Source organism: Astatotilapia calliptera, chromosome 3 (genome assembly GCF_900246225.1).
Source record: "Astatotilapia calliptera chromosome 3, fAstCal1.2, whole genome shotgun sequence".
NCBI classification, from domain to species: domain Eukaryota; kingdom Metazoa; phylum Chordata; class Actinopteri; order Cichliformes; family Cichlidae; genus Astatotilapia; species Astatotilapia calliptera.
The window spans coordinates 49,692,691-49,717,655 of NC_039304.1; the positions used below are offsets into that span (position 1 = coordinate 49,692,691).

Consider the following 24,965-nt stretch of genomic DNA (forward strand, 5'->3'; position numbering starts at 1 on the left):
CTTTGACCTCAACCCCTGCCTGGGCTGTCAGCTATGGTCCCTACTTCTCGCTGGGTCTCTGAAGGTTTCTCAGGAGATTCCACCCTTGGGATCATTTCTTCCAGCAATGCTCTGCTGCACCTGCATCTCCTCACTAGAGGAAAAACTTCTATTTGGAAAACATGTCAACCATCATCAAACCAAAATTTCCTTTCAGTTCAGTGAACTTCACTTATCAAAAAATATAATTATTTATTATTTATTAATTATATTATTGGTTTATCACATTTTCACTTTCACTTATAGGCCATCAAAGTGTTTATTATCTTTACCCAAATAATTGGAGCAGAACTTGTTCCATATTCAGTTTTTCAGCAAAACGTGTTTGAGAAAAGATTCATTCTTATATCTGGAGGAATAAATATATTTCAATAAATATTAACGTTAGCCTGCGACTTTGTTCCAGTTTTGAATTTTGGCCCACTGTGTATTTGAGTTTGACACCCCTGCCAGAGAAACAGAGGCAACTGGCAGTCCAGCATGAGCCAAGGGGCCCAGGACACAGGAAAATCTCTCTACTGTCACTGCAGCTTCCTGCAACTTCTGAATGCTGGTGGACTGTCTATTACACACTTTGCAGTGATATCGAGTTAAATCTTAAGGAACTTGTGTATTAACTCAAAAACACAGAATAGGCCTTTGTGAGGTGAGGCATGATTGAATGTGGACAAAAATCAGCTAGATGAGTCAAAAACATTACACTTGTGTGTAGTGGTGCAACGGATCAAACATCTCACGGTTCAATTTTCGGATCAGCGAAAAAAGAAAAAAAGACAAAATTTTAACATTTACTTATTAACTTATTTAAATATATTAAATATTTTTTGCCTATTAAAAAATTCAGCTCAAGACTCATTCCACGCAATTATATAAAAACAAATTAAGGTGCAATATAGGGCAGTACAGGGCTTTGTATCTACCACTGCACTGTGATATAAGGAACTCTCACGGTCACGTGGCTTTCCGTTGACCTGGAGGTCCACCCATTTGTAGTTGGGCAACAGAAGATGCCTGGGACAGTTCAGCCATAACTTTAAACTATTCCTGCTCATATACAACGGATCTTCGGATCATGTTGTAAATGGGCTGAACTGAGGGCGACTGCACAGCAGGCTGAACTGCTACAGGTAGCGGGGCTAATGGCTGAGCTATGGGCTGCAAAAGAGATTGTGAAGTTGGTCCACTCCCACCCGAGGAGTGGGTACAGGTGCGGAGGTTAGCGTTGTCCTGGCGGACCTCACCTCGGGGGTCGGTGCAGATTTTGGCAGCGACTGGACAGCTGCTGTCCACACCCGAGGAGCTGATACGGGTGCAGGGACCAGCCGGCCCCAGAAACTGAAGCAGGGACCAACTGGGCCCCAGCCCCCCTTACCTGGGAAACTGACACAGGTGCAGGGGAGTGGCGGACACCTACTCTGTATCTGGTCTGGTCTGCTAGACAGACCCATCAATGAGACTTTGTAAAAGCAGCTGGTCTGAGTGATGTGATCAGAGTGCAGTAGATAATGTCTGACAGCAGTTTGAAGAGGAAACGGATTCTGTTCTGTTCTTCACTCATCACCTACCTGACAGCTGACACCTCACACCTGTTTCTCACCTGCAGGTCACACAGGAGGACAAGAGAAGGATGGACGCAATAAAGGACATCCTGGACTGAGAGCAAGTCTCTCTGTTTTTTGTTGTTTTTTGCTCATTTTTATATGAATATTTTAATTTGAAAATCTGAGTTCACTCTGCTGAGCTCACAGATCTCAGTGTCATGAATGACGTCTATTTACTGCTGCTATGAAAGTTAAATTATTTCACAATGAAACAGCAAAATGAAATGTTTAGAACAAACACAACATCCTGTAAAAACTGTCATTGTTCTTTTTGTACAGAGAGCTTCCTCTTCACCTCCATAATTCATTCAGTTCATTCACGAAAAAAAGCCCAGACAAAACACACAATAGAGTAAATCCAACTGTGATCAACAGTGGTATTTTTCTTTCTTTGTTTATCAAATCTTCTCCTAATATGTTAATAATGCCAATAAACCTTATTCATTACAACTGCTGAAACCTTAGTATGGGCCACCTCTGATCAGCACATAGCCCAGAAACAAAGACATTTATGAATCCGTCTCTTCTTCTCTTGCTCTCTAACTCGTCTGTAAACATGTGTGGGGAAACTCAATGTTAAAGCCTACAGCTGGAGGGGGAGGGGAGGGGTGAAGCTGGTGCTTGTGAGTCTGTGAAAGTGAATCCTGCCGGTGCCATAGCTGCTGAAAACGTACTTGGTGCAGACACAAAACGTCCATCAGCTTCAAAGTGTGTCAGAAAAATGTCCACATGGTGACTGATGGATGAGAGAGGTCCCATTGTTGTTGTTGTGCACAAATCATTGAACAACACAAACACTTAGAGCTGCTTTCAGTGCTGCCTGTTTTGTTACTGCACACATTTCTGATGGTCCTACAGTCCAACGTAGCAAACGTCTCCCTGAAGCCTCTTCTTAGAGACCAAAGGTTGGATCAGAGCGAGCAGCTGAAAGGACACATCTATGAATGCAGTCAGAGACTTTCTCACAACCTCACACTTCATCAGATCACATTTAGGGGGTTTCCAAATTCATTGGCTCCATCCTCCTGAGTTCTTTAAAGCAGCCGTCCCCAATCCCCGGGCTTCGGACCGGTACCGGTCCGTGAGTCGTTTGGTTCCGGGCCGCAAGAGTTGAGCGTCAGGTGTGAAATGTATGGTTTTCAGGGTTTTTTATCGGTTTTCAGCATTATTTTGTTATCATTTTTATCGTTTTTATCGTTTACTCAGTTTTCCTGGGTCTTTTCACGTGTGTTATGAATAAATCTTCTTTTTTTCAGTACCGGTACTAGTTTTATTTTGTTGTATTTATCTGCGACACCTTAAAGGCCGGTCCATGAAAATATTGTCGAGCATAAACCGGTCCGTGGCGCAAAAAAGGTTGGGGACCGCTGGGTTGGGAACCATTTCAAATCTTTCAAAATAAAATGTATTATAAATTGAAGTTGAGTAGGCTAAAATAAATACGAGCACAGCATAGACATATATTAATGGTTTATTGCCATTTCGTAGTTACCAAAAGACAAAAAGGCATTTTAACCCTCAGCACAACATCACAACTAATACATGTCACTTATCAGTCATTTAAACAGTGATAATAATATTTTTTACTATACTATAAATAAATATATATCAATACTATATCTATAGATAACACAACAATTAATACATGTATTGTTTAATTAACAAAACATCAGAAAGTGATAAAAACACATTAGAAATAGCAATAGCTTCATAACAGACCAATAAAGACATTGTCATCAGCAGATGTTTGCATGTTCAGTAAAAATATTTCAACAACAAGTTTTTGATTAAAATTATCAATGAACTGCAGTGTTATGTAAGGTAAGTTTCATGTTGGACTCATGGTCCTTTGTTAGTCCAGTTTAGGACAATATCTTGACGTATGTATCATATCAAATATATGTCATATCAAAACAAGCCCACACCTGCAGTTGTTTCAGTTTTTCACAGGTGTTTCCTGTCAGCTGGTCAACCTCACTCAGGTGGACATCCATATCAGCCAACCAAACGACAAGCTCCTCCCTTTGTGCTTCAAATCCCTCCCACTCTGAGACAATAAGTTTAAAGAGAAAGAAAAGAGTCAATTATAGAGAAAAGAGAAAAGTGAAACCCTCCTCAGAAGGTCTGACTCGCATACCTGCAGTCGATCTGTGATAGATGCCAGTTTGGCATTCACGTCATCCCAGTGGCGGCCGCACTCCCTCGCCAATGCCAGCAGCAGAGTCTGCAGGGTGCCCTGGAAGAGCTGAGTTAATGTTCGACTCCTCCTGGTCAGGCTCTCCAGCTGGATGAGCCGAGGTCTCCCCAACCGCCGCTGTCTTTCAACACAGAAACACAACTTGCATCTGAAGCAGGAGGTGCAGATTGTTTTTGCTATTCTTTTCTAAATCCAGGCTTGATCACGTGGAGGTATTTGGAAAACTTATTTGGCCAGCAGATGACTGTTGTCTCACAGAAAGTCAAATCAAATGTATGAGGTACACAATCAATTCACAAGAACACATTTAAAAAGAAAGTCCCGTTCTTCCCTGATTTCAAGTGAATTCTGCATCAAAACAGGGTGACAGAAGTAAAACGAGTGTTTGCAGCAAATGTGAGCACAAAGCCTCACTTTATACAAGCCTGCTATTAAAGTTCTCCTCTATGCAGATGACTTTCCTGTTTTCAAGGCACAACTTGAATCTGCTGTACAAATCTTATGGATACACACTAAAAGAAACAGTAGTGTGCACGACTCCAGATTCTGATCCCTCGTCCTCATATGGTCCCAAAAGGCTCACAAAAACCCACATAGCGATAGCAATAAAGCAAATGTTGAGGCTTCAAAATACAAAGTCCATAAACCAATGTCTGACATAGGTTTTTAAGGGTGATAAATATACAATAAATATACAACATATGGTCATAAGACTAAAAGTAAAGAATGCCATTTGTGTGTGAATGAGACATGAACCTGGGTGGACACTTAACATCTGTAATCCAGCTGTGACAGAGACAAAGAAGTGTAATGTGTGTGTCAGTGTGGTGTGTTGTAGTGTCAGGAGTCAGGATGCAGCTACAAAGCTTTTTGTTCAGTGTATACAAACAGCTGTAGCTCCATAAAGGCAGCATGCAGAGACTCACAGTGTCTTATAATGAGAGGCTGCTTTCTCTCACACATTCTGTTCACTTATTATCAGCACATGTTGTTGTTCTGTGGAAGCTAACATCTTGTAGTTTCTGACACTTTGCATGTTTAGCATGAGGCTAAAATTCCCCCTCAGTGGGTCACTGGTGACCTGCTGGATGTTCAGAGGTTCATTAAATCCAACATGACTAAAAACTCAAATGTCAAAGGAAATAAACAAAATATTTAAAGTCAATCATTCTGATCATAATTGTACTTTGACCTTTAACCTCTCTGCTCTGTGTTGTTTCCTCTTTCAGACCAGAAAAACATCATAGCTGAGTCTGGACAGGACGTCACTCTGACATGTCGATCTCCAAACATCAGACGTGTGTATTGGAGCAGAGCTGACCTGTTGCCAGAAAATGTGTTTTTGTACCAGCATGGTCGTTTCGATCCAGACGACCAGCATCCATCTTTTAAGAACCGGGTGGATCTGCAGGACAGACAGATGAAGGAGATGCGTCTTTGATTCTGAAGGATGTGACGATTAATGATGCTGAAACATATGAGTGTCATGTCTACATGGAAGAAACTCACTCATGGGAGCTCATCAGCATCATCTACCTCAGGGTTTCTCCAGGTGAGTGAGTAGAGGTGAAGTTGCTTCCTGGTTGTTGATGTGTGTTTGTTGTATGGATGAGCTGCTGGATGTTCAGAGGTTCATTAAATCCAACATGACTAAAAACTCAAATGTCAAAGGAAATAAACAAAATATTTAAAGTCAATCATTCTGATCATAATTGTACTTTGACCTTTAACCCCTTGCTCTGTGTTGTTTCCTCTTTCAGTCCAGAAAACCATCAGAGCTGAGTCTGGACAGGACGTCACTCTGACATGTCGAGCTCCACACAACAACATCAGAGCTGTAGAGTGGAGCAGAGATGACCTGAAGAAAGAATATGTGCTTTTGTACCGAGATGGTTACTTTGTTCCAGACAGCCAGCATCCATCTTTTAAGGACCGGGTGGATCTGCAGGACAGACAGATGAAGGATGGAGACGTGTCTTTGATTTTGAAGGATGTGACGATTAATGATGCTGAAACATACAAGTGTTATGGCTTCATGGCAGAAACAAACTCATGGAAACTCATCAGCTCCATCTCCCTGACTGTTGTTGATCCTCCAGGTGAGTGAGTAGAGTTGTTTGGGCTCAAAATGTGGTCATAAATATTTTGTACTTGTAAAAAAGATTTGTATGTGTAAAAAAGATTTGTGTGTGGACTTAGCCCAAAAACCCCTGCAAGTTACAACTACGAATTTTGACCCTATTTTTCTTCCTTTCATCTGATTGGTGAATGTCATGTCAATCACAAATGTAACAATCCAATCAGAGAACAGATGGGTTTGGCTGTCGGAGGGGCGCTTTTTTTTGAACTGCAGGTCTTTGAAGGGAATAAATGCCCTTTTACATGCCAACCCAGCGTTTTCCTTCATCACCACGAAGGAAAACAATCTGTGGTCGTCCGAGTTTGGTGATTTTGTGTCACAGGACTACGTGTTCAATACAGGGACTTCCACAGCCTTTTCAACAGCGCTGGAGATGCAGGGTGGGGGGGGGGGGGCAGTGCTTTGGAAATGACAGTCTTCATTACAAAGCTTTCTTCGTTATGAATTAGCATACATGTTTTTATTGAACATTTGAAGAACTAGCAAAAAGAAAAGAAGCTCTTGTAGAGGACATAAAGTCAGAGATAGAAAAGACAAGAAGCAGGTGCATCTAGTACAGGTAGAGCTGCTGCAAAAACCCACAGAGCCCAGCAGCCAGCAACAAATTCTGGATCCTTTGCTTTTAGTTAGCAGTTAGCATTAGCAGCACATCCTGCATCCGATGTGAAAGGACTTTTATGCTGCGCACTGTGACTCACAGCAATGGTCCCGGGTCAGCCCTGACGTTGTGTTAAACTAATCCTAAAGTAATAATGGTATTTCTAACCACTGATATACCACAACTTTATCCTTTCAACAGCTGCTGAAAGTTAGGGGACCTAGCTGCTATCGGATATTTATATAGAGATCGTCCAGCTTCAAACTGTATTACCCTTCAAAGACCTGCAGTTCAAAAAAGCGCCCCTCTGACAGCCAAACCCATCTGTTCTCTGATTGGATTGTTACATTTGTGATTGACATGACATTGACCAATCAGATGACAGGAAGAAAAATAAGGTCAAAATTCGTAGTTGTAACTTGCAGGGGTTTGTTTTGGCTAAGTCCACGCACAAATCTTTTTTACGCACGCACAAATCTATTTATGACCACATTTTGAGCCCATAGAGTTGAGTGTGTGTGTGATCAGAGGTGAAGCTGCTTCCTGGTTGTTGATGTGTGTTTGTTGTCAGTCTGCCATGTTTAAATCAAGGCAAAATACTGTAGCTGTGTTTCTGCTAGAGCTGGGTGATAGAACGATAACGATATGTATTGCAAAATAACGTTTTCTCGATAGAAAAGTTAAACTATTGCGATAGGCCTCATCTCTCTTGTCCTCTTTTTTAAAAAAAAAAAAAAAGAACAGCCAATCTAAATTAAGTAGCGCAGAGCCGAACCAATCACAGCCGCAGCATCACATCACGTGACTTGTTACGTACAGCCCAAGTGCCAAGCCGCACATGTGTATTTGTTTGGGAAGCAGCCAGCCGCCGTGCCGCCCGGGTAATGGAGGAAATGAGTGCGCCGACTAGAGAAAAATCAACCGAGAGCGTGACCGAAGGTTACCGAAGAGAAAACAGATGATGGTTCCAATTGTCGAACGGAAGAGCCATAGAAGTTCCGTAGTGTGAAGGTATTTCGGCTTTTTCAAGTCTGACAAAAAACAGTAGCATAGTAGTAGTAGCATAGTAGTTTAGTAGTAAACCGGTGCATGCTCATCTCTGACTGGAAGCGCTAATTCGTCATTGGGATTTTGTCAGACTAAAGTAACTGTTAAAACTGTTTGAAAAGCTCAGCTATACAACAAGGAGAGATTGAGAATTTCCTTTTAGTTCTCAGTTGATTTGATATTGACAAAACTTAGTCAATTTTGTCTGTGTTACGCCCCACTTACAAATGAAGTGTTGACTGGGGTGAGGGGTAACACAAAGTGAAAGAGAACACATGAACTACTGGAGAATAGATGGCATTAAACATGATTTATTGCCCAAAACTACTACAGTAAAAATAAACACAGGGAAGCTCTTTTCTTCAGGGTCTCCAAGGCCAAAACAACAAACAAAACACCCCCTTTAGCTAGAAATCAAACCAAGTACTCACTAACCAAAACAAGATACAATGGCTGAGCTCCCTGTCTAACCAAAAACAGGAGAAAACAGTTGAAACTAAAATGGCAGAGAACCCCTACCTGCTTCCACAACAATGAACTAATTAACACAATAACACAATCGCACAACCTTTGCTTACAATGAAAGAAAGAAAACCAAAGTTCCACAGAGTTTAAGGTCTCACACACATACACACTAAGGCCCGCTGCCCAAAACACAACAGCTCACAGCTCCGGCAAAAATGGGGGAAGTGGCAGGGGTGTGGCAGTTTAGGATGGCAGACTATATGCCGTGGCTGACGAGCTGGAACACACCTCAGCTGTGGCTCATGAGGCAGACCTGCAACACAAGAAAAGGAGAAAAGACACTCCTCTACAGAGGGAGAGCCACTAGAGGTCAGCGACCGTAACAGTCTGTTCTTCTGTAAAACAAACTAAGATTTATTTTTAGAATTAATATTTTGTTTCTAAGTGGAATTGACAATTTAGTAGTCTGTTTTGTTTGTTCTATTTTGAAACTTAAACGCTTTAGCGGCTGCCTTTTGTGTAGTTTGCAATATTTGCCTTTATTTATTTGAAAAAGTCTCATGTTCCTTAAGTACATCTACCCTGTTAAACTTATTATGAGAAATAAATATTTAAATCCAAACAAGCTGCTGATTATTTCACATTTTAATTGTGAGCAACGGCACATTTAAATCTTACAAATATAGTTATTTGGCTTGTATCGTGATATATATCGTTATCGCCTGAAATGAAAAAAACATATCGTGATATGAAAAAATTTATATCGCCCAGCTCTAGTTTCTGCCCTCTTGCTGTAATGTTCCTGAGACCAGCTGAGCAGAGTTACTAATCTGTAAGCAGTTTCCAAATTCCAGAATCACTGCCTGGATCGTTCTACAAACTTTGGAGGAGACTGATCACATTATAAATTTGAACCTCTCATGCTGAAATCATCAGTGATCCCTGACACATCTGGACCAGCTGTGATAAATTGTTGTTCTCTTACATCATCATCTCCTCTGGATTTTGTTTTAAAATTAATTCATTCATGGTTGAGAACATACGAGCTGAGCTTTGTACTATAAACTGACAAACCCCAGTTTGCCTGTGTAACAACTGTATTAGGAAATTAAAGATAATTAATTCAATAATTATCAGGGTTAATGACACAATCACACTGAGCTCACTGAGGTGTTAAAAGAATCCTTTTTCAGTTTGCACTTTTAGTATTATTATCCTAGTATTTGAAGTGCTTCATATATAAACATTGTAAATTATGTAAACAGTGTAGTTTGTTTGGTGTGACAGAGCTGTTGTCACTGAATCAAAGGTTCAGATGTTCCAGCCTCATAATAAACAAACACATTTTCAGAAATTCGAGGATTTGACCTTCCAAAAGTCTCAGGCATGTTTTAATGATAGTGATGTGTCGGTTGTGAACGAAACGGCTCTTAGAGCCGGGTCTTTGAAGTGAACGATGCGAGCCGGCTCCTTATTGGGAGCCATGGTTTTTTATTTCTTCTTTCTCTCACCCTTTCTCTCGCACTTTTTTTCCGCTTCACTCCACGTGCGAGCCTTGTGCTTTGCGCTGGGCAGAGGGGGGAGGGGCAGTAGTTACACTCAAGTAGCACAGGAACAGAGCGGGAGGGAGAGAGAGAGAAAGAGAGCCAGGGACAACAACATCACATTAGAAAGGTATAGTAATCATCCACAACTATTTTCAGTTGCGGATGATAAAGGATTCAGAAAGTTTATTCATGCAGGTCCATATGACAGAGAATGTGCATCTTTTTGTTTTCATATTTTAATTTATATTTTATTGTGTTGTGGTTTGCAGTGTTTTGTGTTGTTTCACTTTAAATTTGTTTAAAAAGAAAAAGCTGAAAATTTAAAGTTAAAAGTTGAAATGTGAATAGTTGGTTTTTGTATTATATGATATATTTATTACATTTTATGTGGAGTGAATAAATCAAAGTATATTTACGGTGGCTGCTAGAGACAAAGCACGTACAAACCCCGAAGCACGTAAAAAACTCCAAAACACATTAAAACTCAGAAGCACATAAAAACTCAAAACACGTACAAAACACAAACAGAGGTGCTCCAGGACGCTAGGCGCAGTGTTGAGCTTTTGTTACCTAGTGGCTACACAAGCCAGGATGTACCAATGACCGGATTTGGTGTGTTGTAGTAACAGGTAAATGAACAATATATTATTTGTGTATAAATACACAAACAATACACGCTTTCAATTGTGTAATTTAAGTGATCTAGGTAGCTCTGTTTTGGAAGTTCAGTTAACGCTAGAAATGTGTTTTGGAGTTTGTACGTGCTTTGTCTGTAGGGGCCACTGTATATATTTATATATAAACATATATAAATAAAACCACCTTTTTAACATTAGTTATCCCTTTTGTGCATAATTTTATATTGTTGTTAATTATAAATTAATTAAAGCAACAAAACAACCTGAAGAGCCGTTTGGGAGCCGAAAGAGTCGGCTCTCTAAAAAGAGCCGGAAATCCCATCACTATTTAATGAGCTCTCACAGATCTGCATATCAGCTGGATGAAACCAACATGACCTCCGACCCTGAACGAACTGTTAGACCTGTTATCCACATAGCAAAATTGGCATGGCCCGAATCTGGGCCACACAATGTGCTTACACATGTTCCACATACCACAAAGAATGACGACCCTTTGGTGACCCACACATGGGCCAGCACAAGGCCAGTTGCAGACACACTGCTGGCCCTGTGCTGTCCCAGAACACTTTCAGCTCTGGTCCCAGAATTCAGCCTAATGTGTACCTTAATTAAGCCATGTAATAACAACATGTGCATAATAGTGCAAAAGCAACATGACAAAACTTTGTTCAGACAGTGAATGGAATGATTCTTATACAGCATTTTTCAACTCTCCCAGATTACTCAAAGTGCTCTATGCAACATGCTACATTCACACACTTTCTCTTAACTGAGTGCTTCCTAACTACATTCATATATGCTCGCACTCATGACATGCAGACTGGAGAAGCCAGGGATCGAACCACTAACTTTCCGATCAATAGGTGACCTGCTCTACCGCCTGAGCTACATCCACTCACTGGCAAAGATGAGTAAACCCTCACTAGGTTTTGGATAAAGTGTACACTCACAAACCTGTCAAACGTGCACTTGAAACATTGGCTACCATAGCAGTATAGTATTGCAACATGGCATTTGGGTCTTCTAACTAAAATAGGAAAATAGGAACATAAATAGTGCCGCATTGCCAGACCTGGCCCGCATCTGGTTGACATACACTCTGCCATGACACCAGTCAGTCAGAAGTGCCAGCTTGATGCTGGATCCCGGCCAGGCCTGTTTTCTATGAGCCTGGGCCACATAAACCAAACCACAATCGAGCCAGATATGGCATGACATCACATAGACAGTGCCATCTATGGCAGGCCTGGCCCATATCTGGATGACAAACGTCTTATCGTGCCAGAAGTCAGCCAGCAGTGCTGGCTTGATACGAGATCCGGGCCAGACCTGCTTGCTATGAGGGAAAAGGGGATGGATTCTGTTCTGTTCTTCACTGACAGCTGACACCTCACACCTGTTTCTCACCTGCAGGTCACACAGGAGGAGACAGAAATGAACTGTGAGTCAGACGATCTAAGGACAGACACCAATGAACTTTCCTGAACATCCAGCAGACATCTCTGATGATCATCATGCTCACACTCAGACCAACAGTGTGTGTCTGTGCTGTCAGTGACTCTGAACTACAGTTTATTCATCTTCAGGCTGTTCATGAGATTTACTGACACAAAGTCAAACCGTGTTACAAACATACATGAATTTTTGTGAGCTCTAATGTCAGGATCAGTGAGTGTTTTTGTGTTGGTTTAGGTTAGGCAAATTAATTATTTTATGTTGGTGTGGTTGTTTATTAGCTTCATGTGACTTTTTCCTCCTTAAGTACAGCCCACTGGAAAACACTTTGTATAAAAAAAATCTTCTCTTTGCCTGACATTTTTTTAGTTTGTAAATCCATCTCATCAGATTTAAGAGGTTTTACAAACTGTTATAGGGGGTGTCCAAATTCATGGGCTGCATCCTCTTGAGGCTGCATTTGTAGGCCGATTATGTCACAGCGACGTGCTGAAGGCTGTCCAAATTCGTAGACTTCTCCGAATGCAGCTGACAAATCTCTTCTCCTTTTCCCCGAATTTGAAGGATGGGTCGGGTGTGTCCTTCGTGGCCCACCGTATCCCAGAATTCATAGCGTGGCCCAGCCAATTCCAGTTTTCAACAATGTCGGCAGCTACTAAGTTTTTAATATTACTCTTATTACTCTTTCTGGGTCACAAAATAAACTTTTAACATATTTTCAGGCGAGAATGTAGCTGTGGAAAGTTCAAATATCTGCTCGGTTTATCAAGATATCACATATTTGCAAATGTTTGAATGTATGGTTCATACAGAACTTGGTCAGTGACACTCACATAAACACATGAGTACATTACATTAACACATGAAAGAACAACAGTGTTGCATTAATCATTACAGCAGTAAGGACCATTTTTAATCAGCAGCCAGTTTGATGAACTGATGCTCTGTTGTCTGGTCTGACCAAAGCTCTAACTCCAAACATCACTCCACTGTTAAAGCTTCTGCACTGACTGTTTCAGGTTCAGTTCAAATCATGGATCTTATTTTTATGGCCTGATGGTGTGAAGCCTCCACCTACATGACTGAAGTGCTCCACCCTGCTCGACTTTTTTTACTCCTCTCTCTGTGGCCTTCTTTAAACAGCCTCTTGGTGTTTTCTGTGTTGTTTGGTTCATGTGTCCACTGTGCCTTTATGAACACTGTTATATCTCTGCAAAGCAAAGGGCATTTTTTTAAAGACAATGATAATGAGGGAATTTGTCAGGTTTATATAGTGGATTGTCATTTATGCTTAGAAATATCTACTCATATATGCTTAGAGTTTTATAATCAATGGTAGAGGTTTGATCCTTAATAGTCTGCAAAAACTTTGTGTGCATTCCAGAGTGTTCTGGCATTCACACCCACATCCTGGGAGCATGGGAGAGGTCGTACCTTCTCTTATTGTTTTATGGTAGGATAAACGTATCTATGTCTGTTTTAGGCTAAGTGCTTTTTGTTTAGATGAACTGCTGGACTTCCAGACCAGCAGGTTTAGGGAAGTTATTTATGGGGTCACACACTGACACCCCCCCCCCCCCCCCCCCCCCACACACACACACACACACAACACAAAGGTAAGGTACTCTTTGTGTGTATGTATACGTCATATGTTAATGAACCTTCAACGCTCCAGCGAATAGGTTTAAGCTACAAACCTATCAGAATTCTTTCTGTGAATGAATGAAATATGAGCAGAATGTAAGGGCTAATAGAGCCCTTGAGGTGACTTTTGTTGTGATTTGGTGATATATGAATACAACTGAATTGAATTGAAATGAATAAAGATTTACACATATACCTGTTGAATGCGTTTTTTTCATTGTTTTTGTCCCTGCAATCACAGACAAACCTCTATTTTTGAAGTGCCTTTGAGCAACTAATATACATCATCCTCTGTAATTGAATGCTGTGGGTAAACATGGCTGCTCTGGATTTACATCTGTGGATGGATGTGTTGATAAAATTATGAACCTGTATCTGCTGTGCGGACAGACCGATCACTGGAGTATTAAAGCTGCTCTTGAGTTTAAGTTTTATCCCCAGAATACTGAGTTTAGCCTCCATCTCCTATCTGTCAAACAATCTTCGACAAAAACTTGACTGGATTAGTGAGAATGACAGTTTTAGAATAAAGCCAAGAGTCACTGACTGCATGAACACATCAGGTATTCAGCAACTTCCTGTAAATTACAAGAAATCCAAGTAGAGGAGAGCAACTGAGTACACTTCCTCTTTGTGATGGAGGTGATTTTCTTCTTTATATTGTGTCAGATAAAGCCTGACAGCTTCTCTTGAATTCATTTCATATGCTGTTTTTTCACAGATGAAACCAGCCAACAGTAAACCAGATGCTTTACACCTACCTTCACATGACCTTCATCTGTAAGAGTTGGGTCTGTGTTTCCACAAGCCCTGCTGGTTTAGAAACGTATTCTTGTTAACGACAAAAACAAGATGAACATCTTTTACTTGCTAGCACAATACACACAATACACATCACAGCACCTCCCACGTAAAACCCCCTGTGTAAACATCTGTATGCATGTGTGTGTGTGTGTGTGTGTGTGTGTGTGTGTGTGTGTGTGTGTGTGTGTGTGTGTGACCTCCTGCTGACCAAAAGGGTCATATAAGCAGGAAGCAACATCACAAGAAACAGATTTTCCAGATAGGATGTATCTGCAATAAAAGCCTCTCCCAGCACAGTGGTCAGAGACAAAGGAATGTCTTGATCCTATAGATTGAACTCAGACCTTACAAATTTAAGAAGCATAATGATAACATTCAACAATTAGACTTAACACAAAGGATCTCTGAAATTCTCAGAAACTCATAATCCATCTCCCAGTGGGTACAGCAACCATGTGTCAAAAGTGGTCAATTGAGAAATGCTAAAAAGCGTGTTCATGTAAACATCGTCGGGTCTGCCCTGGTACAATGGGACTTCTGCTCCTGAACCTCTGCGCACAGCGTCTGCAAATCGGGCCTGTACGAAGTCACTTCATCTTTACGCAACACTGCAGTATATTTTGGTGATCATAACAGTTATACCTTTTGAGATATTGAGCTTTTTTGCAATTTTTTGGCCCATTGAAATTAATGGACCACATGACAAGTGTGATCACTGATTTTGCTTGCATGGTGAGCTGTGTCTTAGTTCAGTGAGATGAGCAGCCATTCTCAGAGTGGGAGGCCTGGGTTTTAAGTCCCGCTGATGGCAACATTTCTTTTTCAGTTTGCAGTTAAACTTTTTTCAACACAAATTTCAGCTTCTTCACCCCTTTTCAACACAAATTCCAGATTCTTCAGCTGTTGTCAGCAGAAACTTCAGCTTTGTGACCTCTTTTCTGCGCAAGGTTCTGCTTATTTACAACTTTTCAGTAGCATTGTTCTGCTTCTTCACCCATTTTCAACAGAATTTTCATCTTCTTGGCCTGGTTTCAGCTGAATTTTTAGTTTCAGCTGACCATGTCATTCTCATCTATTGTATATCCTAAATGTGCATAAATGGGATCGGATGATGTCCAATAAAAGTAATAAACAATAAATGTAAATCTCTTTTTTTAACTTTGCAGACTCATTTTACCCACTCCAGTGAAAGCGATAAGAAAAGGATCATGGCTTTAAATAGACTATGAACAAAATGAAATACATTTTGTTTATGCAACATAAAAAACTTCTACCTTTTCCAACTCGGATTTTCTGCAGGACCAACACGGACATCAGTTCAGACTGAAATCCAGTTCAGATGGCACACACAACACTAACTGTGTTCAACCTTGCACGGAGGCCTTTCAATAAATATAAGAAGATGGTTAAGGTGAGAGATTACTATTCTGTCTTTTACAGAAGGGGGGACTAAATGCCAAAAAAGAGAGAAGTTGTTGTTTTTAAATGATGCTTTAAAACAGTTCAAGTATCTTTGTGGGAGAAGGGACTAACTGCGGCCGAGGTTCTGAAAGAGACGGTCGCTTCACCGATGACCCTGGGCTACTTTGAGCTGGTTAACATCAATGACGAACGTAAGACTGAGTGCACAGACATAATTGATCATCTGGACAATAAGAAAATCCAAAATATGTTTTCCACAAGGAGCAGATACAGAAATAAAAGATGTAGCCATCCCATGGTAGCAGAAACCTCCACATGCATCAAATAATGCAAAGCGCAGAGGTGCAATGACGGTGTTAGATGTAGCACAGCAGAACGGATTGTGTTTAAAAACCCTAATCAAAGAAACGGCAGCAACATTGACCGTAAGGAGGTTTACGATCTACTTTGTCAGCAGTGTCCGCGTCTGAAACAATGGATGGAGAGTAGATTCCCCAGAAATTCTTTCCAGGAAGCAGTGAAATACAGAAAGGAGAACTTTGGAAAGAGCCGACAGTCTTTTACTGAAATTCGCAGTGTTATGTTGCTGCTCGAACTGAGCGAGTCAGTTTGTCTCATAACTGGTTCCTTCATAAAGCAAGGCACAGGCTTTGTGCTACACAGCAAATTCTGGTCTTTGGAATAAACTCTCAGGGAGTTCAGATTAACTACATTTGAGCGTACATGCGTGACCATCGAATGAACTCTAGTGCAGAGTTAGAGTAACTCTTTTCCGGGAGTTGATTTTTCAACTCTTTATAGGAGTTAAAACTAAACTCTCACGGAGTGAAATTTCTACTACCATATAGAGTAAAATTTAACTCATAACTAGAGTTAAGTTTGATATTAACTCTTTTGTAGTGTTACTCATCAATTGAAAAAAGTTTTAGGTTTTAGGTGCAAATTACTACAAAAACACAATTCTGATTATTATGAATGTATGGATTTTATTTATCAAAAATAACATATTCAAATATGAATGCTGCATGGATTAACATACATTCTGTGTAACAGTACTGTAATAGCATAATATCCACCATTATTGGCAGCTAAACAGTTGAGGTCAGATAGGCCTAACATTGGGCGAAAAGAAAAAAAAACAGAATTAAAGGAAAAAAATGACTACAGAATAAGCACTTCTTGTAATGCAGTGTTAACATGAGGAAGACTCTGTAAAGTCTCCATCAAGCCAACAAATTAAGTAATGCAACTCTCTCACACAACATAAAATTGTGAATCACACCCATATGACATTTGGGCATCAAAACATTTGAAATGTCTTACTTTCTCCCTTCCTAGGACCAGTATCTTCTTAGAAGTGGTTTCATTTACCTGAATAGCAGGACACTGATCATGGAAACACGTTTCATGGTTAACATGCATAACAAAAACAGAGAGAGAGAGAGAGAGCAAGTCTTATTACACACTACAGTTGCAGAGCAAACTACATGAAATACTATATTAAATTATTTTTCTCTAATCTGTTTTATCTTCGTGTTTAAGCTTTTTCAAGTAATGGCAACTAAAGAGTCAAGTATAAGTCAATTAAGTACTGTATCTACATTTCTTGCACGTATGCTGTCCAATAGAGGCTGAACCATTTGAAGTCCGGCATCACTTGTGTCACTGCTCTGACTGCTGGTGGTTGAGACAGACAATGTATCTGTTAGACTTGGAGAGGAGGGCTCTTCCACATGTTGCTTCAGGACAGTCAAATCTGAGGGTGGCAAATAAAAATATTAGAATATAAGGTATCTACAATCAAAAACACAACACAACAAAGATACCATTTATGCACACAGGGCCAGTAAATTGCACGGTTTGATTAAATTATACTTTCTCCAGGAGAACAGATGGTTATTTTGTATTTTATTATGGTAATATACAATTTACATACCACAAGGTGTGAGTGTCACATAGTGTGTTAGGTCTGAGCAGTCACGTGTGGTGGATCATAAATTTGATTAGTTTTGAAGTTGTACATCTCTGTTCCTTACATTTCATGTCATGCCCTTATTAATGTTTTATTTGTTGCTTTGACTGTTTTCGAATAGAATATGCAGTGGGAATATAGAGGGAGATAAGTAGTGAAAGTTTTGCCTGGGTTGATTGTGCGTCGATCCATTGTTAATGCCTCAGGGCTCCAGTAGGTGGGTTCGCGCGCCTCCTCCTTCACTCAATACAGACGAGTGAGAGTGAGAGCTGCGTGTCTGTGCCGCTCTTTCACCTCTCCTCACTATTTCCCCTTTTTTTATGTAACTGTCATGCACAAATCTGTATAAATGTGTGTTACTGTTGATTATTACATTGTTATCATTGTTCATTGTAGCGGAAGATGTGAATTGCAGACTATTTTGCTGAGAAGTTCCAGTTAATCTCTGTTGCTGTGTGTCATGTTTTCAATAAAACATCAGTAGTAGTGAGCAAGCTTCTTTATTTTTTTAACGTGGCTCACATCCATGCACGTAAACGTAACCTGCCGCTGCTTCTACAACACAGTATATATCACAATTTGGTTAGACAGCCCCCTAGTGGTGAAGCTGAACTACCCACATAACTCCTATCAACACATCCCCTTTTCTTTAGATGTTAACTGCTGAACAACACTGTGGAAACATACCTAACATTGCATAGCTTGAATTACATCACAAACATTTGTGACAGTGTAAACTACGGAACACACAATAATGCGGAAAGTTCCTTTTTGATATATGTATATATATCTAGCTATATATGTATACACCAACATATACATATATATATATGCTTAAAGGTTTAGTCTATCAGGTGGCTTGATAGAGCGTGCTGATCTTCTGACAATGGGTGACTGGTCTCTTTGCTCCACACTGTCCTTCACGGGTGTTGTTTGTTCAAGTGGTGTGTTGTCATCACACTGTCCTTCCGATGGTCCCATTGTCTTTTGAGTGTACAGTAAACTCCTCCGATTTCTCCTTAATATCAGTCCATCTTCAGTTTTCACATTGTACGATCTTGGGTTTACCTCCTCCAGTACAGTTGCTCTGTTTTCCCAGATGTTTGCATCTTCCACTCTGACTGCTTCATTGGGTGCGAGTGGTTTTAGACTTTTTGAAGACTTGTCAAAGTTGATCTTTTGTCTCTTCTGCGACTGTTTCATTTTGTCTCTCACTTGTTTGTGTTTCCTGGTTGTTGTGTAAGGAAGAGTGGTCCGTAGTTTTCTTCCCATTAATATTTCTGCTGGTGACTTGCCATGCTCCAGTGGTGATGCTCTGTAGCTCAGTAGTGCCAAATAAGGATCTGCCTTACTATCTTGTGCTTTCTTTAGTAACTGTTTCACAATGTGCACACCTTTCTCTGCTTTCCCATTGGACTGTGGATGCAGGGGGCTTGAGGTCACATGTTTAAAGTCATATTCCTGAGCAAATAGTTGGAATTCTCTACAACTATAGCAAGGTCCATTGTCACTATGAACAATCTGTGGTATCCCATGTCTAGCAAATATTGATTTCATGCGCGTTATGACACAAGTAGCTGACATGTTGGACAATAATGCCATCTCTGGATAGTTTGACAAGTAATCAATAACCAGCAGGTAGTTTTTTCCTTATGTTGTAGTATGTTTTGCATTCACCTCTTGGCCATTTCCCATTCAACAGTGTTATAACTCTTTGCAGACTAGAGTCCTTTTGTGTTTCAGCCTTGATCTGATGTGATTTTCTGTCTGACATAGGAAGTGACTCTGCTACCAGGTTTACATGTATATTTACATCCATCTCTGTGGAGCTTTGCTCTTTGTTTGGGGTTGTGCCCCTAGAGAGTGCATCTGCTAACACAGTATGTTTACCTGGTGTGTAGATCAAGTTGAAATCATAGCGCTGTAGCTTCATCATCAATCTTTGAATGCATGGAGACATTTCACTTAAGTTTTTCTTGATTATGGCTATCAATGGCTTGTGGTCAGTCTCTGCCACAAATGTTGGCAAACCATAGACATAGGTGTGGAACTTATCAAATCCAAAGACAAGCCCCAATGTCTCTTTTTCTATTTGGGCGTAGCGAGATTCTGTCTCTGTCATTGCTCTTGAGGCATATGCCACTGGCCTCCAGTGGTCTCCATAAGCCTGCAACAACACTGCGCCGATCCCGGCCTTCGATGCATCTGTTGACACTTTTGTTTTTCTTTTTGGATCAAAATACGCCAAAACTGGCTCTGTTGTAAGTGTCTTTTTCAGTTGTTGCCACTCGTTTTCCAGTTCTTTATTCCATCTGAACTCGCAGCTGTCACGATGAGTTGTGTGGCTGTCAGTGGCTGGACCCACGTGCAGGACTCGGAGACAAAACATTAACTTAAACGACAGCTTTATTTGCTGGTGAGTCACCCTTGGCGATACATAAACAACAACTTAAACTAACTAGACTGGAGATGCTGAAGATTGCAGACAATGAATACACACACAACAAACGTGGAGGACGCAACAACTGGCAGGGAAAAACACAGGGCTTAAATACATACTGAGGTAATTAGGGAATGTGAAACAGGAGGAGAGCACAGCTGGGACTCATCAGACATGACAAGACAAGGGGAGGCAAAACTCAACACATTGACATAGTACACAGACTTTCAAAGTAAAACAGGAAACTGAACAGACGTGGACTAAACTAGGGGATACAGTGACAGAAATCAAACCCAAGAGAATCAAAACACATCATGAAATCAAAGATAACTAATACAAACAGAAAAACACTGAGTCCACAGACTCAGGACCGTGACAGCAGCTATTGTGTAGAAGCTGTCTCAGGTGCACTGTTTTGGCTGCCAGGCTTGGGATGAATTTTCCAATAAAGTTAACCATTCCCAGGATTCTCAACACACCTTTTTTATCTTCTGGACGTGGCATTTCCAGTATAGCTCGTAGTTTTTCCTTGTCCGGCTCGATGCCTTCGGCTGTCAGCTTGTCACCGAGAAAGGTAATGTCACCCACGCCAAACTGACATTTTGCTCTGTTCAGTTTAAGTCCATAACGTTTCACTCTTTCCAAAACCTTTACTAGTCTCTCATTGTGCTGCTATAGTGTGGATCCCCACAAAATGATGTCGTCCATATAAACTCTTACTCCCTCGATTCCTTCGATCATATGCTCCATGGTCCTGTGGAATATCTCAGGAGCTGAAGAAATTCCAAAAGGCATTCTCAAGAAGCAGTAACGCCCAAATGGCGTGTTGAACGTGTAGTATTTTGTACTGTCTTCATGAAGCTTTAGTTGCCAAAATCCTTGGGACGCATCTAGTTTGCTAAAAAATTTTGCACCAGCCATTTCACTTGTTATTTCTTCTCTTGTAGGTATCTGGTAATGCTCTCTTTGTATGTTAGCATTTAAGTCTTTCGGATCCTAGAGTCTGCATGGTTTTTTAATGCACACCATGGAGTTAACCCATTCAGTAGGTTCTTCAACTTTTCTTATAACTTCCAGTGCCTCCATCCGCTCTAGTTCCTCTTTGAGCTTGTCTTTAAGAGCAGCTGGAACACGTCGAGGTGCATGAACCACAGGCTGAGCTCCTTCTTTCAGCTTTATCTTGTAGGTGAAGGGTAAGACTCCAAACCCCTTGAATATGTCTGGGTACAGATCCACTATTTCTTTCACACTTTTGGGCTCAGAGCTGTTTATACTGTATACCTGTCTGACTAGGCCGAGTCTCTCATATGCTTTATCTCCTAACAGAGATTCATGTCCCTCTGGCACAATGATAAACATCAGACTGTGATATTTTCCTTTTACCCTGAGCCTGCATTTACCTTTGGTTTTGATTGGTTCTCCATTATATGCTTGGAGTAAACTGTTATTTTGGAATATGTGTGGTTTCGTTTTCATTGCTTTCACATCCAGCTCATTCACCAGATTAGCCTTGGCTCCTGTGTCCAGTTTGAAAGTTACCAGGGCTCCATTCACTGGTAACATCTCTGTCCATTTGTCCTGCTTCACTGTACTGACTGCAGGTTGGTCCATGGGTGTATCGTGCTGCATTACCATTCCCACAAAAAACGTGTCACTAAGAGCAGTTTCTTCTACTGTGTGTACTCTTTCTTTTTGTTTATTCTTTGAAAAACATTGCTTGGCAAAATGGTTTTGTCCATTGCATTTTTTGCATATTTTACCATAAGCTGGGCATTGTTTCCTTCCATGTTTTGTGCCACATCTTTTGCACAAGAAAGTGTCTTTTGATTCTTTCTGTTCTTTTTTGTACGTGCGCCCTGCCTGCCGTGTATTCACTGCAGCTACAGCTGTACTTTCCATGTCTATTTCCCTCGGCGACCCGCTGAAGGTTTTTGCATGTTGTATTGCGAGCTCGCTGGCATGACATACTTGCACAGCACTTGCTAAAGTCAGATCCGCCTCTCTCAGAAGCCTCTCTCTCATCTTTATATCTTTTATTCCAAATACGATCTGATCTCTTATCATAGATTCTTGCAGCTGTCCAAAATTGCATGTTCTTGCCTTTAACTTGAGGTCAGTCAGAAACGTATCAAAACTCTCTGAAGGTTGTTGTATACGTGACCGAAAGACGTACCTCTCAAATGTTTCATTCTTTTTGGGCGAACAGTGTTCATCAAACTTTCTCAACTTTCTTCGTCAAACTTTTCTTTGTCTTCTGCAGTTGCGAACACAAACGTGTTATATACTTCCACCGCTTGTGGACCTGCTACGGTAAGAAGCAGTGCAATCTTCCGTGTATCAGGCTTACTATCTAGGCCGACAGCTTGCAGGTATAGCATAAACCGCTGTTTAAAAGTTCGCCACTCACAGTCCACATTTCCGTTCCAGTTGACGGCATCTGGTGGCTTAACACTGTCCATGATGACCTGCTTTACTGGTTCACTCCTGGTACCATGTCGTGTTTTCAATAAAACATCAGTAGTAGTGAGCAAGCTTCTTTATTTTTTTTAACGTGGCTCACATCCATGTACGTAAACGTAACCTGCCGCTGCTTCTACAACACAGTATATATCACAATTTGGTTAGACAGCCCCCTAGTGGTGAAGCTGAACTACCCACATAACTCCTATCAACACACTGTGTATGCTAGTTTTCGCTATTACTCCGCCATATTGTGTGAAGATTTTTCTGTTACTATCTGTATAAGTTAACTACTGAAAGACATGCAGTACTTAAAGTATTATTTCATTGCTGTGGAAAGTTAGTGACTGTGTCAGCTAACATGTGCGAGTTAAAAAGATGTTTTTGTCTAATGCTACAGTTCATGTTATCTAAAGTATTCTCATCAGCTAATGCAGCGAACAATAGTGACTTAGTTTGGATACAGTTGTCCTGAGACTGAGTGCATCCATAAGAATATTGTTTTGGTTGTATTGCTTCTGAAACTCAATACAGACGAGTGAGAGTGAGAGCTGCGCGTCTGTGCCGCTCTTTCACCTCTCCTCACTATTTCCCCTGTTTAAGGGCACAACATAAACACTGAGGCTTCAAAATGCAGCATCTAAAACACTGTCACCGAATACTTTTGCTGTATTTAGCAACCAAGACTCTTCAGCATGCTCTTGTATTGCTTATAAGACTGTTCACTGCATCTGGAGGAGTGCTTGGAGTGGAAGGGTCAGAGATTAATTCATTCTCTGAAAAGCATTGAACACTAGCTTTCTCACCTAAGTGGTCAGAGAAGAAAGAAACAAAAAAGGACAGCTGTGGTTTTATTGAACTGGAGAGGGAAGGGTGGTCAACCAAGTGTCATGTTACACATGAAGAGTAGAAGTTCATCTTCAAGTTATACCATGTCAGTGACCTTCATGGTTCCTACATTCACATTGGATTTTCTAAAACAACACGTGCTGATTAATTTTATGAACGGCTGATAATCATTGACATTCACTTGTTTATCTCTTTGTAGTCTTGTACCTTGTAAAAGTTGTAAAGATTACTTTATGCATTTTGTCGCTTAGAGTATTTTTGCTCTGAGTTATTAGAGGAATTCCATAATCAAAGGCAATTACTTCCTCAGTGCCAAAAACTTCCAGATATGTTCTTTCACAGCTGCTTAAACATCTGTATCTGAGCACACATTTTGATATTTGTCCTCTAAGCTCTGGTCAGTTGGTGGAAACACACATGCTCATGTTTTACTATCAGTTGACAATCATTGATACTCACTTGTTCTTCTCCTTGTACTGCATCTGAAGTCATAAAGATTACATTAGTCACTGATTCACTAGAATAAGGTTGAATCTAATGCTACAGTGACCTCCCCTCTGTACTGTGTAATATAAAAGTCAGTCAGGTTTGCAGATGACACACAGATACTGTTGAGTTTTCACTGACAGAATGGAGATCACGCTGAAGTTCTCGCTGTTGCTTCTGGTCTGCTCTGTTTCCACAAATCAGACAGAGGCAGATAATGAAATTCTTGACCAGCAGATTTCAAACCAACAACCCTGTCCACAGGAAGTCCATGCTGTGCTCAGAGAGCTGACTGCCTCAGTGGCTGAACAGAAAGTGGAAATCAGGACCTTAAAACAAGAGAATAAAGGTAGAGTATGATGTCAGGTAGTGAGAAAAATGACAGCATGAGGAAACCTTCATATGAGCCCCTGTTACAGAGATATCAATGTCACTTCATGAATCTATCACTAACGTTTCTCATTAATTTTTTTATTTTTATTATTTATTCATTATTTATTCAATAATCTAACCTACTAAAAATGAAAAGATTCAAATGATGCAGATAAATAAAATTCATATTGACTTATTTATGTTCTTTTCTGTCAGACCATGTCGCAAAACTGAAAGACCTGGAAATGCAGAACGTTGAACTTCAGAGACAGAGGTCTGAAATTGACAAACTTAAACAGCAACAAATAATAAATAAATAAATAAACTTTATTTATAAAGCACACTAAAAAAACAAGGGTATACCAAGGTGCTTGACAAAAATAAAATAGGAAAAGGGAGATGGGAGGGAAAAGAGAAAGGACCTGGCACGTATCAATTATAAAAACCATCATAAGATATAAAAGTAGTTCACAAGCATAAAAAATGTACCAGCGCACACAAGTGTTAACTGGGTGGAAAGGCAAGATTAAAGAAATAAGTCTTAAGCCGTGATTTAAACAGTGGCATAGAGTCAGACGCCCGGATAGCGACAGGAAGGTTGTTCCATAAGACCGGGGCAGCTACAGCAAACGCGCGGTCACTGCGAGACTTCAGCCGAGAACGAGGTTGCTCCAGAAGAATTTGGGTAGCAGAGCTAAGTGCTCTGACAGGAGTGTGTAACCTGAGAAGCTCATTGAGGTAGCTCGGCGCAAAGTTATTAATGGTTTTGTAGGTGAAAAGTAATAT

General features: G+C 40.6%; 1 pseudogene; it reads left to right on the plus strand.

Moving 5' to 3' along the window:
- Positions 1–24,965, plus strand: part of LOC113015543 (neural cell adhesion molecule 2-like) — a 298,755-nt pseudogene that overhangs the window by 140,205 nt on the left and 133,585 nt on the right.